The sequence below is a fragment of the Gambusia affinis genome, linkage group LG01, assembly GCF_019740435.1.
Source record: "Gambusia affinis linkage group LG01, SWU_Gaff_1.0, whole genome shotgun sequence".
Classification (NCBI taxonomy): domain Eukaryota; kingdom Metazoa; phylum Chordata; class Actinopteri; order Cyprinodontiformes; family Poeciliidae; genus Gambusia; species Gambusia affinis.
The window spans coordinates 20,587,613-20,602,506 of NC_057868.1; the positions used below are offsets into that span (position 1 = coordinate 20,587,613).

Here is a 14,894-nt window from a genome sequence, read left to right on the forward strand (position 1 = left end):
ACATGGAGTATGGAAACCAATGTTTCTGGCTCAGCATTAAGATTAAGACAAAAACCTTTGACACATTGAAAATGGAGGAGCGCTAAATTCTTATCTAAACCCTCCCTCAGCTCCAGTGGACTGAAATTATAACAACCCTCAGGTGAATGCAGAAGGAAATTAATAGTTTTCCATAGGTTATACAAATAATTAAAAGAAGTTATTTTCTGAAAAACCACTAGGATCTTGTAAAAGTCAAACATAGCTACGCAGATTAGCAGGAATGCTTATTGTTACAAAACTGTTATCATTTGTCCAGCCATCCAAAATATCTTTGCAATTTGTGTCTAAATTCGTAACTTCATAGTATTTTGTCTGTTTGCTTAACCAAAAACTCTAACAACTTCGACATACGCTGCAGGAAAGAAACTCAATAATACTTTTTAATTTTTTTATTCCACAATAGGCTCTTCCATATGTTGCCCTCCTGATAGCGATGCTGTTCTTCATCTATGCTGTCATCGGGATGCAGGTAATCTTGTCTGACATGTCGACAGATGTTTTGAAAAATTTTCTCATCCTCTACATGGCTAGTTCCAAATACCCTTTTGTTTTTTTAAGATCATATCTGTTACTGTAGCTTTTGAATCTTACTTTAGCAGATTCTGCTTTTAGGTGTTTGGAAAAATAGCAATGGTGGACGGAACCCAAATAAACCGCAACAACAACTTCCAAACCTTTCCCCAAGCCGTCCTAATGCTGTTCAGGTTTGCACATTTTGCAACTTTGGTTGGCACATTCATTATCAATACTAAGTAAATATGGGTAGCAGCTGTCTAAGTCACTTTTCTTATTCCATGTCAGATGTGCTACAGGGGAGGCGTGGCAGGAGATCATGCTGGCCTGTCTGCCGGGGAAGCTGTGCGACTCAGAGTCCGACTACAACCCGGGAGAGGAGAAAACCTGCGGCAGCAACTTTGCTATAATCTACTTTATCAGTTTCTACATGCTCTGCGCCTTCCTGGTACTCCTCTGGACGTCTCACCATTTCCATTGCCCCTCACAGACCTAACAGTCAACCAGACTTCACAGCAAAGCAATTGATGAAATGGTTAAAAAAAAAAAAAACCTGGATGTTCTTGTTTCAGATTATCAACCTCTTTGTTGCGGTCATTATGGATAACTTTGATTATCTGACTCGTGATTGGTCCATTCTTGGCCCTCACCATCTGGATGAATTTAAAAGGATATGGTCTGAATATGATCCTGGAGCCAAGTAAGGGCAAAAAAAAAAAAAAACATTTTGATAAAAATTTGTTCCTGAATGCTTATTTTTTTGATAATTCTTGGAATGCCTTTCCTTTTCACGTAATGTGTTCTTAGGGGTAGGATTAAACATCTTGATGTGGTCACCCTGTTGAGGAGGATCCAGCCTCCGTTGGGCTTTGGCAAGCTCTGTCCTCACAGAGTTGCCTGTAAGGTGAGTTAATACAACTCACAATCTCATATTTGCAGAAAAAAAAACCCTCCTCCCTTTACACTGATGCGTCTAAATTAATATAAAGTTTGAATTCTGCTGCAGCGACTGGTGGCAATGAACATGCCGCTCAACAGTGACGGGACCGTCATGTTTAACGCCACCTTGTTTGCTTTAGTCCGCACCGCCCTTAAGATCAAGACTGAGGGTGAGTCTGCAGCCCAGGTTGTCAAAATCCTACAAAATTATTATTATTATTATTTTATTTTCTCATTGATTATTGCTGCATGGCAGAACAATAACAACAAATATGAAAACTGTTGGGTTAGAGGCCACGATGTTGTTCATTTAGAAAGATGCATGATCCATGTTATGCCACCAGAGGGAGTTCAGTTCCACTCAATTCACTAGAGTCTGTTACCACTGTAACATTTTCACTATCTCTGAAGGTAACTTGGAGCAAGCCAACGAGGAACTGAGAGCTGTAATCAAGAAGATCTGGAAGAGGACCAGCATGAAGCTGCTGGATCAAGTAGTGCCTCCTGCAGGCGGTCAGTGGTCGTTACACTCAGGAAAACACTTTCTGAGATCCAGTCAAGTAAAAACATACAAATGTGTGAAATGCGGCTGAAAGAAATTTTAAATAGACAGAGTATTTGTTAGGAACAAAAATGACATTCATTGAATGGGGAGTAACAAATATAACACAATATGATTAAAGGAAACAGAAGCAAACAACTTTCATATGTTATTTTTTCAAATAATATTTGGGTCGCTAGTTAAAATTAATTGTTGATTCTGTAATTCTCTCAGTACATGCTCAAGAAACATATTATTCAGCAGCTCTCTGCGTGTTGCAGAGAAACCACACATTTTTAAACCAACAATCCTAATAGTTTATTTGACTGCTTGCCTTATCAATTCTGGGCATTTACAATTCTGTATTAAAAAATTAAGGGTTCATTTAATATATCAAAAGCTCCAAATTACTTGGATTTATTTATTGTTGGTTATTGTTGCTCATTTCTTAAATGTTTACTGTTAGAAATCTACTGTGTCTGTAACTTCTCCATGTCTGTTATTCTGCTTTAAAGTGACTTCCTGTGTCTGAGTAGTTTTGCAGCTTCCCCACTTTGTCTGCTTTAGTTAGTCAGAATCAGTTATGCTGCATGTTTTTGTGCTTTAATTTATGAATCCTTCTCTCTTTTTTTGCTTATGCTTGTTTTGTTTTTTTGCAAAGCGTCTCTCTTCCGCAGCTTTCTCCGCTTTCAGTTGCTGGCATTGTTTTTCTTCTCTTTCTGCCGTCCTGAGCTCTCTGGAGTAGTTCTGTTTTGGTCTGGTGGCATGAAACTAGTGATACCTCTTTTAAAAAAAAAAAAAAACTTCAACAAGCTCTGTGCAGAAAAAGGACCGATTACCACTTATGTTTGTAGTCTTCTCACTGAATTTAAGCCAAGGCTTAAGTGTAAATTAAAAATACAGGACTCATACTAATTTCTGCAGTAGTTATTGGTTCTTTTCTGAGCAGAGCCTCTGGAAGTTTCTTTCTGGTTGTTTCAGGTGAGGTAGAGACGCTTTTCTTCTCAAACTATTCAAGTAACAAACACTTCCATCCTAAAGCGTCCACTTCCATGTGTCACCTTTGCTTGACCCCATTCTGGCAATAAGAGGGTCAAAGAAAGGTGGTAACAACTTTTGAAAGGAACTCTGCTACCCACCATGATTCAGCTGTGTTTTGTTTTTCCGCTCTGCTCCCCATTCTGCTTCAGCAACAGCTTATCTGAGGAATCAGACTCATACCTGATCAGCCTCCCTGCATGGCAGATAGAACAAGCTTGTAGTCGCAGCTTCCTCCGGGGTGAACATCCTTTGTTCATTCTGCAAACCCTCGTGATTGATAGTGTAGCTCTGACTTGGATTTCCCCGTGCTCTGCTGTTGCATGCACTTCCTGCTGCAAATTATGTTGCTACAAGAAATGTAAAAACAAAAAAAGACAAACAAAAATTCACATCGACTTTTCTTTCTCTAAAATTTATGACAGACAAATTGTCTTTTTCTATGACATGAAGCAACAGGAGAGTTTTAAGATGCATTTGCAAATGATTAGATCTTTCTTTGTATAAACACAGTAAATCATTTGGCAGTAGAATGTTCCAGGTATGATATCTTGATTGACTGGTGAAATTGTCCACAAAGATTGGTCTTCTTATCTTGCTGCAGTGTTTTGTACACAATTAATAGTACAGAGATGATGAAGTGTATTTGTGCATAAAGGGCAATTTACGGGCAATTTCTGTTAATTGGCCTCTAATCTTAAGTTTTTCATAAAGCTCTGGCCTACTGGTGGAGGATTTAATTGATTCTAATTTATTTTTAAGAACTGCAACTGTAAAAACTGGGAGAGCATTCAAACCAGTTTTTACTAATATTTTTAAACAAACACAAAACGATTACTAAATTGGGATTTTTAAGCTGTTTTGAAAAAAAAAAAACCAAAACTGACTTGTTGCCCTAATGTTAGCATTAATAATTGTAAACATCAGTCTCCAGGTGCATTCTTCATTGCACCTGGACCCTGTGTCTGGACCCTCATTTTAAATCTAACTTTGCTGAAAATTTGCTAACATTTCTGAATGCATCATATTTTGTTACAGACAGAGGTTGTAAGCATGAGAAGCAAACACAACAGACAAACCCAGTCTTTAAGCGTCAGCCGGACACAACTAGAAATAGCTACCTACGTATCTCCTCGGGAGACACTTCTGAGCGAAGCGTGTCGTTGGTCGTGCAAAATGTTTGGGGATAATTGGTGGGTTTAAAATCAGATCAATGTTTGACCAGCTTCGTTGTGTGTGATGGGTTTGTCTGTTTCAAACTGTCGATGTGAGAATGCGTCAAGTAAAGACTGTGGACACAAACTTCTCAAAGTGGGATTTTACTTCAACTTGTTACATATAAAAAATAATTACAGACCCCTGCACTGATCTTACGCTAAATGTTTAAGAATCCCTGTTGATCTTTAAACACAAACTCTTTTATGGGATTCCAGACAGAACCAACACACGACCATACTTGGCATTCCCCAACACGTGGCTCTAACTTTAGACGCACACTTTCTGTATTTGGCATCCCTCACTCATTGGCGATCATTAGGCGCATTCAGGCATTCTGTATTTCTGGTCCCTTTCAGACTCCAGGGTATTTTTGAATGTCGTGTTTGGCATCGGCTTGGCTTACAGCAGAATATCGGCGCTGAGGTGTGTGGTCCTGATGTGGAAGGCTTCTGGTGTGTTCTGTCTGTGCACTTAGATGACGAGGTAACAGTGGGGAAGTTCTATGCCACCTTCCTGATACAGGACTACTTCAGAAAATTCAAGAAAAGAGCAAGGTCTGGTGGGAAGGAGGCCTTGGGAGAACACCACTCTGGCCCTGCAGGTGAGTAAAAACAGTTTGTATCTCAAACCTTTTGCAAATGGGGACTAAAGAAATCAAATAATTAAAAGAATTATATTATTTAATTAAATTCCTAAATTCAGTGCCTTTTTAAATGTCCCACTTAGGAATATTTTGTACATTTAAATGTGGAGTTATACATTTTTGTTTTTTAGAGCATTAAAGTAATATCTTAAATTTATTTTCTCAAATAGAAAACAATACACTAAACTTCTTCTCTGGTTTCTAGTGTATGATTGACTGAACATGATGCATGCTAGGTCTCTGTAACAAAGATTTGTTTGTTTTCGCCTTTGCTGATGCGGATGAGAAGGAACATTTGAACATAGCGTGACAACCAGAAAAAAAATAAAAAAATCTGACAGATTCTGATATTTTTATTTTTTTAAAAAGGCTTACAATTATCAAAATTATCATGCCTTATCAAAAAATTTTATATAGATTTTCTTATTTATTAGTCTAGAAAAAAAAAGCTTTTTATTAATGCATACATTTTTATGCTATGCTTAAAAGGAGAGAAGAAATAAAATCTTTCAATTAAATTAGTTTATATGGTTGCACTGTGGAATAGTAATGCTGAGCCTTGAAAAAACCTGAAACCCTCTGATTACTTTAATCAGATTAATTGTTGGAGACGGTGGCAATAAAAATAAAGTATCTCAATGAATACATAGCCAGATTTGAGGAAACAAGCAGGTTTCCAAATATCAACACTCAGTATTTTCCATGAAGAAACAAACACACCCACACAGGAATGTCTTTTTTTTTTTTTGTAGTTTTTGTCAAAGTAATTCTTTGGTTTGTTATCTCCTAATCTTCTAGAGTGATTCTGTAAAGCCAGGCTTAACTTTTACGTTAACCTTAAAGTTATAGTACTCACCCCACCTATAAAACTATTCCTTAAACTTTATTTAAATCTATGTTTTAGTCCCTACATTCATAATTCTCACATCATAGTGTTGTTCTTACTTTGCAGGCCGGCTTGCGCACCCTTCACGACATTGGACCAGAAATTCGCCGAGTCATATCCTGTGACCTACAGGAGGAGGGGCTTGTAGATGGAACGGCAGAGGAAGAAGAAGAGATTTATCGGGTAAAAAACCAAAATAAAAATCATGTGTGTTCTAAAGGAGGCCTGTTATTTAAAATATTGTCTGTTTGCACATTTTTGTACTTTCTGCTTGTAGAAACAGTGCAAGCGCCAAAGCCACCACCCAGTTGTTTTTAGGGTCAAAGACGCTTCATTGTACAAGTGTGCATTTGCTTGAAGTCATTTTCACAATTAAAACATTAAATTGGGGGGTGTGGCCAACAGCACTTATTTGCAAATGTTTGACGTAAACCTAAAACAGCTAATTCGTTAAGAAGCTCAAAGTGATGTCTCTGCATCTCAGAGTATGAGGTGAAAACTCAAACTCTGAGAAGGTTTTTTTTGCAAAAAATTTAATGAATATATTTTGTACAGCCCATATGCTAACTTGTTCAAGGAAGCATAATAGGTCTCCTTTAATGTTTTAATGTACGCTTTGTCTGATTGTAAAAAAATTGAGACTGTTGAAAATAGAAAAAGTGGATTAGTCAACTTACAATCATGTAATTTGTTTTTTGTTGTTAATGTCTGTTATTTTCTCAAAGCGCAACGGCGGCCTTTTTGGGAATCACGTTAACCACGTTGGCATGGATCATCCCAGCCCACTACCGTCACGGCGCCCCCCTACAGATCCTGCCCATCTACTGCACTCCCTCTTCCGCGCCCACTCAGATTTGCAGGAGAGCCAGCAGCAGCGACAAGGAAGGAGAAACGGAGATGAACTCCTCCTCACCCATCCACTACAACCATCATCATTCCCCTCATCTGTACGATTACCCTCACTGTAACTCCTCCTCCCCTCAGTCCCCAATACCCTCCAACGCCAACCTCAACAACGCCAACGTGCCCTCGCTTCTCTCGATGTCCTCTGGGAGGCAGCAGAAGTGTTTATTGCAGAGATGTCGCCCGTCTTCAGCAAGAAATAAGTCATCAACGTCTTACAGCAGGGGATTGCACAACAAGCAGTGGAAGTCCCACTCCACAAGGTGGGTTACAGAAACAGCATTATGTTTGAGTTGACCTGCATTCACAGCTTTGGTCACAATAGTAGCAGTCCAACAACATTAAGTTTTATAAAACAATTGTTTTGATCTCAACTGAAAAATACATCTAAAAGGTAAAATATTTTGACCAGTTTATTCTGTAAAGTGAATTCTTCTGATCGGGCAATCGTCAAGGTACCTACCAAAGACTGATTGCAGTTCTTGTGTAAAAATCCAGAATTGGATCTGTCGAAAAAATTTTAAAACTTTCACATTTTCTCTTCTTTCCATTCTTCTCTGCCTGAATCGCCTCGTCCTTCCTTACATGGATCAGGACGCGCTACTATGAGGCCTATATTAGGTATGTAACCAATGCAGCCACTGAAATGACATACAACTTACAGCTTCATAACTTTTGAAGCCAAATCTGTTTTGGTTCAGTTTGGAGCCATGCTAATAAAATTTGACATCTTTGCTTTCGATCTAGCCTGGTAAAAACCGGCCTCTTGTTCTACAGTATTTGCTTTGTGCAGAGGGGCTGTAAGCCAGAATTTTCTTTGGCATTGGCCAGATGAGAGATTCTAAGAAACATTAATCAAATAACAAACTGGGTCCAGTACAATGAGTGGAATTTAAAATAATCAAAATTACAATACGTCTGTGTGATTTTGCTAACAGGTCAAAAAATGGCGGAGCGCTTCACCCGACCATTCGCCGAGAGGAGCCAGGTGGCAGGGACAGCGATGAAACTGGTGTCTGGGGAATACTTCAGTGGGGAGGAATTTCACGAAGACGACATCATGCTTACCAAGGACAGGTTATCCAAGTCGGACTTCCATGACGCTGCAGACGGAGATTTGGACCATTTCAGGGACGACTGTGAGTCTGAAGGTTACTGTGACGACGACAAGCAGCCTATATGCCAGGATGACCGGCGGTCGCCCAGGAGATGGTTTTTACCATCCCCCCAAGGTTCAGCTGCTTTCATTTTAATATTGCTTATATCATTAAGCTGTTTGAGTGATTGAAATTTTTTAGATCCACAAATACTTAAACATTTGACTCAAAGTACATTAATATTTTAGAATTTATATATTTTAAAATAATTTATAGTAAATTGCAGTGCATATGTTATATTTGATTTGACTATTCTGTATATAAAATCTTAATTGTTTCCTCTTTTTCATTAGACATTATAAAATACATAATATGTTTTTTGACTCAAAAACCCTGGGTTTGAAAGAGTTTCACTTCTTGCTTCCTCTAAGCCTGCAACACACCAACATTCAGTTTTGAGTGTCTTCGCAGAAGAAGTAGCATAGATGAAGCTCCTCCATCTCCATCATGCACAGCTCTCCCACTGCACCTGATGCAGCAGCAGGTACACCTACGCCTGTAGTGTGAGGAGTTGGAAACGAGTGAAATGTGGCCGATGCCCCGATAGAAACCTGTTTCGTCTCCTCTCTCCCGTTCAGGTGATGGCAGTAGCCGGTCTAGACGCCACCAGGATCGCACGTCTGTCTCCCACCAGGTCACGGTCACGTGGGCCACGCCTCCGCCTCCCCATCAGCCGTGACTGCGGCCCCTGCTACACCCCACTCATACAGGTCTGATGGACGCTGATCGACCGTCTGCATTGCTGTAGAAATGAAATGTTAAAATTGTTGGGTCCACACGTGTCTAAAAACTCTGGGACGTTTTCATCTCACACATGGAAATTCCTGTCAGACTTGTGTCATCCATATTGCATTCTGTGATTTGAGGTGGATGAGGCTACCAGTATCTAGCTGCTAATGTGCCTTTGCTAGCTAGCTAGCCTTTTCCCGTCTATTGTGAATTTTTGTATAGAGCTCTATGCAGTGTGAGAGGCATAAACAGCGCTGCCAAGAGCCACAAACAAACCCAGGAAATTCAAATTTTTTTGCTATGCTTAACCAGTCCCTGGGTTTGTAGTTCTCTTAGGTCTTAAATTGAATTTAAGGTGTCATTAAAAAGGTTTTTAAAAGTCTTACATTTGACCTGCTTACTCCTGTAGATACCCTGAAAACAATGTCTTAAACACAGCCAGGGAACTCATGAGTTTTAGAAATTCAAAATGTGTGTGGGTTTAGACTGTAAATTTAAACTGTAACAAAAGCTGATCACCTCTTTATTCATACATTGAAACCAAATAATATTATTAACTTATGTTTTTGGCTGTTGTTAAAAGAAAAACCCAATCCCTGCTGTTGCCTCTGGGTTTTCGTAAAGGCTAAAGTGTGTAATGTGTGTGTTCAGGTGGACTGGCGCAGCACTGGCAGTGTGGGCAGCATCCCTGGGGCCGTGAAAAGGAGTTCTTGGTACACCGACTGCCAGGATGGCCCGCCCAGCTGTAGCCACTCACCGTCACGGCTGCAGCTCCCCGCAGAAAGCTGCTCACACTTCCTGCAAAACAGAGGCAGCGCTAGCAGTCTGGTGGAGGCTGTGAGTAAATCAGTAACTTAATGTTGCTCAGCTTTGGGGCAGGTCAGCAGGCGACTTGAAAAGACACTTTCCCTACAGTGAAGGACAGTGGTGGCAGCATCATGCCTTTCTTGAGTTGACTGAAAAATGGATGGAGCTAAATTCATGACAGTGCTGGAAAAAAAATCTAGCAAAGTCTAAAATCTAACAGTCTGGTCCAACGTCCAGCATGACAGACACCTGGACATCCATCCAGATTGATGAAAGGCATAAAACCATATCCATGTGTTAGAATGGCCCAGTCAAATCCCACACCTACATATAGATTATAAAATGACTAAATATGTCAATTTGGCCCATGTAGTTCTGAAAACTTAGTTTTTTTCTATTTACATCCTAAAGCAGAGTTGTTATCATCTTCAAGTCATGGTTTAATTGTTACTGAAGGATAATTTATTACACAAAATGGCATAAATGGCTGCTGTTTCTTATGAGTTTCTCACTTTTGCATTCTGTGCATCTAACAATCAGCTGTCATCCTCAGTAATCTTGATAATTCAGCTATTTAATTAGTTCCATCATTTTGGTTTACCTTAGCCGCTTTCACACATTCTCGCCTTCTGGTCTGATTTATGTATTTTTGATCTGTCTTTTAATATTATTATAGGTCCTGATCTCTGAAGGTCTCGGGAAATACGCCAGGGACCCCAAGTTTGTGACAGCGGCCAAGCACGAGATCGCAGACGCCTGCGAGATGACCATCGACGAGATGGAGAGTGCCGCCAGCAATCTGCTGAACGGCAGCATGGGTAACGGCGACGTGGCGGAGACGGAAAGCGTCATCTCAGACTCGCGACTCGCCGATGCGCACCAGAGGGACTACAGCGACGAGGAGCAGTACGTGACTGTGAAGTGTGAGGAGGACCTAACGGACGAGATGATATGCATCACTTCTCTATAGCAGCGACTCACAGCAGACTCTGTCTAGTTTTATTTAACGTAACCCTGCGGAGATCAGAAAATTAGAAACGGGGATAAACGTGAGAGCAAAGTGCCTTGTTTTCTTTTTCTGCTTAGTAGATTGCAGCTAAAGCGGACACATGGTTATAGAGAAACAAAAACAAAATAAAAAAAAAACCTGCTGTAATTGAAATCAGGAGACATGAATCTACATGCCAGCTTCCAGGAAGGCAGGCCAGTCATTAAAACTTGTTTTCTATTTTCCTAATTAACAACAGTTGGATAAAACTTCAAAACTCTTGGTTTTAGATTCTGAGGATGATATAACTCGGCTTTAGTGAGGATTACACAAGGCAATAAATCACATTGTTTACTACATGAAGAGCCAACACAACAAAAGCAAATGTGCCACCACCCACCACCTGCACACTCAAGCAGGAAAATTAAATAAACTTCTATTCTGTTGTTGTGTAAATAGTTTTAACAGCTAAGCATTTCTAAATCTTTCTGCCTGGTTCACAGTTTAGATGTCAAAAACTGATTGGGCCTTTGGTTTTCCAAGGATTCCTGCAATTAGTTGCGTTTTATGTGTATAAAATGTGTGATTTTACCCCTTATTGGTCAGGGTTGATGAAAACATATATTTTTGTTTGCTTATCTGACTTAGATGGAAACAAAGCAGGAGTATCTGAGAAGGTGCCTTGTAAAAGCAGCCACTCCTCTTTCACCTTTTCCACATTTGGTCACATTAGAACCACATACTTCAGTGTAGTTTACTGCGATTTCATTTGATAGACCAGCAAAACCATGCATATTTGGGAACAGGAGGGAATAAAATAAATTTGTTTTCATCATTTACATGTGCATTCAATTTCCACCCCTTTTACATTGACACCCTAAATAAAATCAAGTAAATCAGGTTGCCTCTGGAAGTCAGTCAATGGGTTGACCAATTGTGGAAAAAATGTATTTGTCAAGCACTGTTAGGTGAAAATCAGTCAGGTTTATTTATATCTTGCGCAAAATGAGATCTTCTAAGTCAATCGCTAATGAACAGGTCAGAGTCGAGGCTCTGCCAAAAGGCAGTAGAAACCGCAGGATGGGAAAAGAATCGTGAGGAAGATATGAATGTGAAACCGTCTCGATCTTTGTGCAACTGAAAGTCATTACTCTGTGGAAAAAACGTCAGCGTGTTGGCACAAATTTCCCTCTGACAGAGACATAAAATGATAACGTGACATGGACATCAAATTAATGATGCCATAAAAATACAGTTAAACCCACTAAATAAGTAATGACTTAGATCAAAACATATTTATGTGCTACAATGACGTAAATATCCATGTTCAGAGTTTCTCTATCCAGTTTTACTGAGCTTGAGGTGTCTTGCAGGTAAAGACAAAAGGTGTATTTCAGTTTCTATACGTACAAACTCGACAGCAGGTAACCGCAGCGGTATTTACAGCAGAAACAGATTCTCCAGAATGTTGGCTTTACAGTTTTCATTCATTATTATGCGTTACTTTATATAAAATCCCTGTGAAACCTGTCAAAGGTCGTGGTTGTAATGTGACAAATTGTGAAAAGGTTCAAGGGGCATGTATGCTTTTGCAAAGGGCTCATTAGTCAAATCAAGCTGCTGAGGGTTAAAAGTTCAGGGTTAACCATTGTTCTCTTTTATTTTTTATTTGAAGAGGAAATTACATATCAATAATTAAAGACTTTGTCCTCAGGCATATCCTTCCACTCTATGTGCTTTCCTGCCTCACCTTTATACTGATTTGTGTTGAAATCCAAACAAAAAATCATAAAACAGTTTAAGAAAACTGCTTTCGCTGTCTCCTACATCCTAAAATATGCAACTTGTCACTTTCCCAGAAATCATCCCAAAAGGACGGAGTTGAGTTTATTATGAGAAAAGGCTTAAATGTGAACCATTTTACCAGATCTTGAGGCGTGCGACTCTTTTACTCTCACCTATTTTTAACCGGAAACAATGCAGGATCACCTCCACAGCTACAAGAGTTTTACTTCAACGCTGTTTCACACACTGTAACTTTTTTTTTTTTTTTTTTTTTAACAGCAGTCAGATTGTTGCTGTGAAATCGGGTGGAATAGCTCCCACATGTGATGAAGGGACACGTATAACAAATCTCCATGTTGAACATTTTCCGGGAGTGAGCTCATCCATCTATCTCAGCCCTGGCCTGTTTTCTGTGAAGCTTTTCCCTAAAAGCAGTTTCACAAACAAATACATCAGTGAAGAGAGAAGAGAACCACACAGCTCCAGGATGATGTCAGGCTTGGCTTTCTGACTATTTGCTCCAACTTCGATGGTGCACAGCATGTTCCGCTACGCAGCGCCAAACTATAATAACTTCAGGTCAACTTGTGGATATCGGCTCTAGGCTGTGGAATGGCAATGTGTGCAATCAAAGGGCTTCTTTACTGATACGACCAAAACAAGGGGATTTGCTGTGCGCAGCTATGCGCACTTCACCAAAGTAGACACACGCATACGTAAACAATTGGGACTTATGTATTTTATGACCACATTAAAATGGAAACTAATTATAAAACTGTGTGACTGGATTAGGATATGATTTTTTTTTCCTCCTACGATTGAATATCAGTAATGGGAGAAAACAACACAGAAACAGTTGACATTGAAAAGTAATTTAACTAATATTTAGTGACCTCACCTGGTCCACATGTTTCAGTTAAAACCTCAGATGAAAGCAACACACGTCACAATAAAACTTTATGTTATCTAACAAAATCTTTTTACCATGCTGCAAATATCAGTGTGAAACTTGTATTTCTGCATCTTCTTTTAAATCTTTTTTATAGGAGTTTTGGCCACTCTCCATTACATCATTAATTAAGCCCATCAATATTTTCAGAAATCAAATTATGCAATAACTTTTATAAGGTCCTGAAAGCATTCCGCATTAACTTGAGGTACGGACTTTGACTAGTCCATTTATATTCATTGATTCATTGGAATCACCCTTTTGATCGCCTCACTTTTTTTTATGGTGTTGACATATTCAATTGTATTCAGAATAATCCAAGATTTAGCAGTGACTTAAGTATCCAAGTACTGAGGCTACAAAAATGCCCAAATCATTACCCTTACACCACTATGCATGATAATGGGAATGTTTTACTGTTACCAGTGAATATCAAGACATCTTTCTACAAAAATACCTTTTTAAAGGCAACTTTACTTACCCAAGATACAATATTGAGTTTGTTTAAGTACAAAAATAATCCATTCTGGACTCATTGGGCAGAAACTACAACTTTTTCATGAGGACTGGCTGATGTCTGTTTCCAACAGGAAAATAACCCTGACATTTGAAAGCTTAAGTTTCTATTTCTAGCGAATCTGAAAACTTTCACGCACTAAGATAATCAAGAGTAGAAGGTAAACATTTACTTAAATAGCTGCAGTTCATTCATTCTCTTTCCAAACCTGTCCTACAGTAGTGAGGTGTCGCGGGTTACCAGTCTATCACAGGACGTAAGCAGCTGTTTTGTACCAAACATCTACCTTTTTCAGTTTTTAAATCAATTGCTGCTTCTAGAAATAACTTCATAATAAAACCAAAATATTAGCCGACGCTGCATGATGCTGCCACAGTCCCACTGTCAAACGTCATCCACTTACAGAAGAACCCAATTTATAGTACAGGTATCTGAATACATCAACAATTTAGTTTGATCAGGAGAAAAAGTGACAAAGAACTCAAGGCTTGGTTGTGCAACTCAGCTTTATTTTTTTCTACTTTGCCACTGCTTTACAGAAGTCTGTAAAAGGTTGTAAAAAACAAACAACAATTTGTATAGTGTTTGTAAGAACCAACTTGAAGATTTCTGCTTTCTACCTGTTTGTGTATAAAACACTCTAAAAGTTGTCTTTATCTACTTTGTAGCATAATAATTAGTACCTTCTAGATTTTGTACCAACAGAAGCAACATCCTTGTTTTGTACATTTGAATTTTTTGCCTGAAATGACGATGCACCTGCTGATTTTTTGTAATAATTGCTAAATAAAGAGGACAAGGTCAGGATGGCTTGTTGACAATCAATGCAGAAAACAAAAACAATTAAAAAAAAAGCTTTGATATATTAAAATAAAATATCCTTTTCTGATTCACATGTTTATTCCCTCATTAAAAAAACATAACAAAGATGATTAATGCATCATTGCACAACAGTGCATTATAGTGTAAACAATAGCTGTCACAGTACACATTATTAACAGAGACACACAATTTAACACAGTTAAGATCATTGTAGTAAATAAGGTCCATTGTATCTTATAATACGGATTAATTGACTTCAGTCAATATTTAAGATATTAGTGAAGATATAAAAAAACATCACAACAAATATGCATCAACTTCAATCACAAATTCTTTGATAACAACACTGACAACAATAAAGGCACCATTTCTTTTATTATATTTCTGTTGTTTAAAAAAGTTAATTTTCCTTATCAG

The 14,894-nt window shown here is 38.7% G+C and overlaps 1 pseudogene; it reads left to right on the forward strand.

Annotated features, from left to right (window-relative positions):
• LOC122837225 overlaps positions 1 to 12,441 on the forward strand; it is a 28,701-nt pseudogene extending 16,260 nt beyond the window's left edge.
• The last annotated feature ends 2,453 nt before the right edge of the window (positions 12,442 to 14,894 follow it).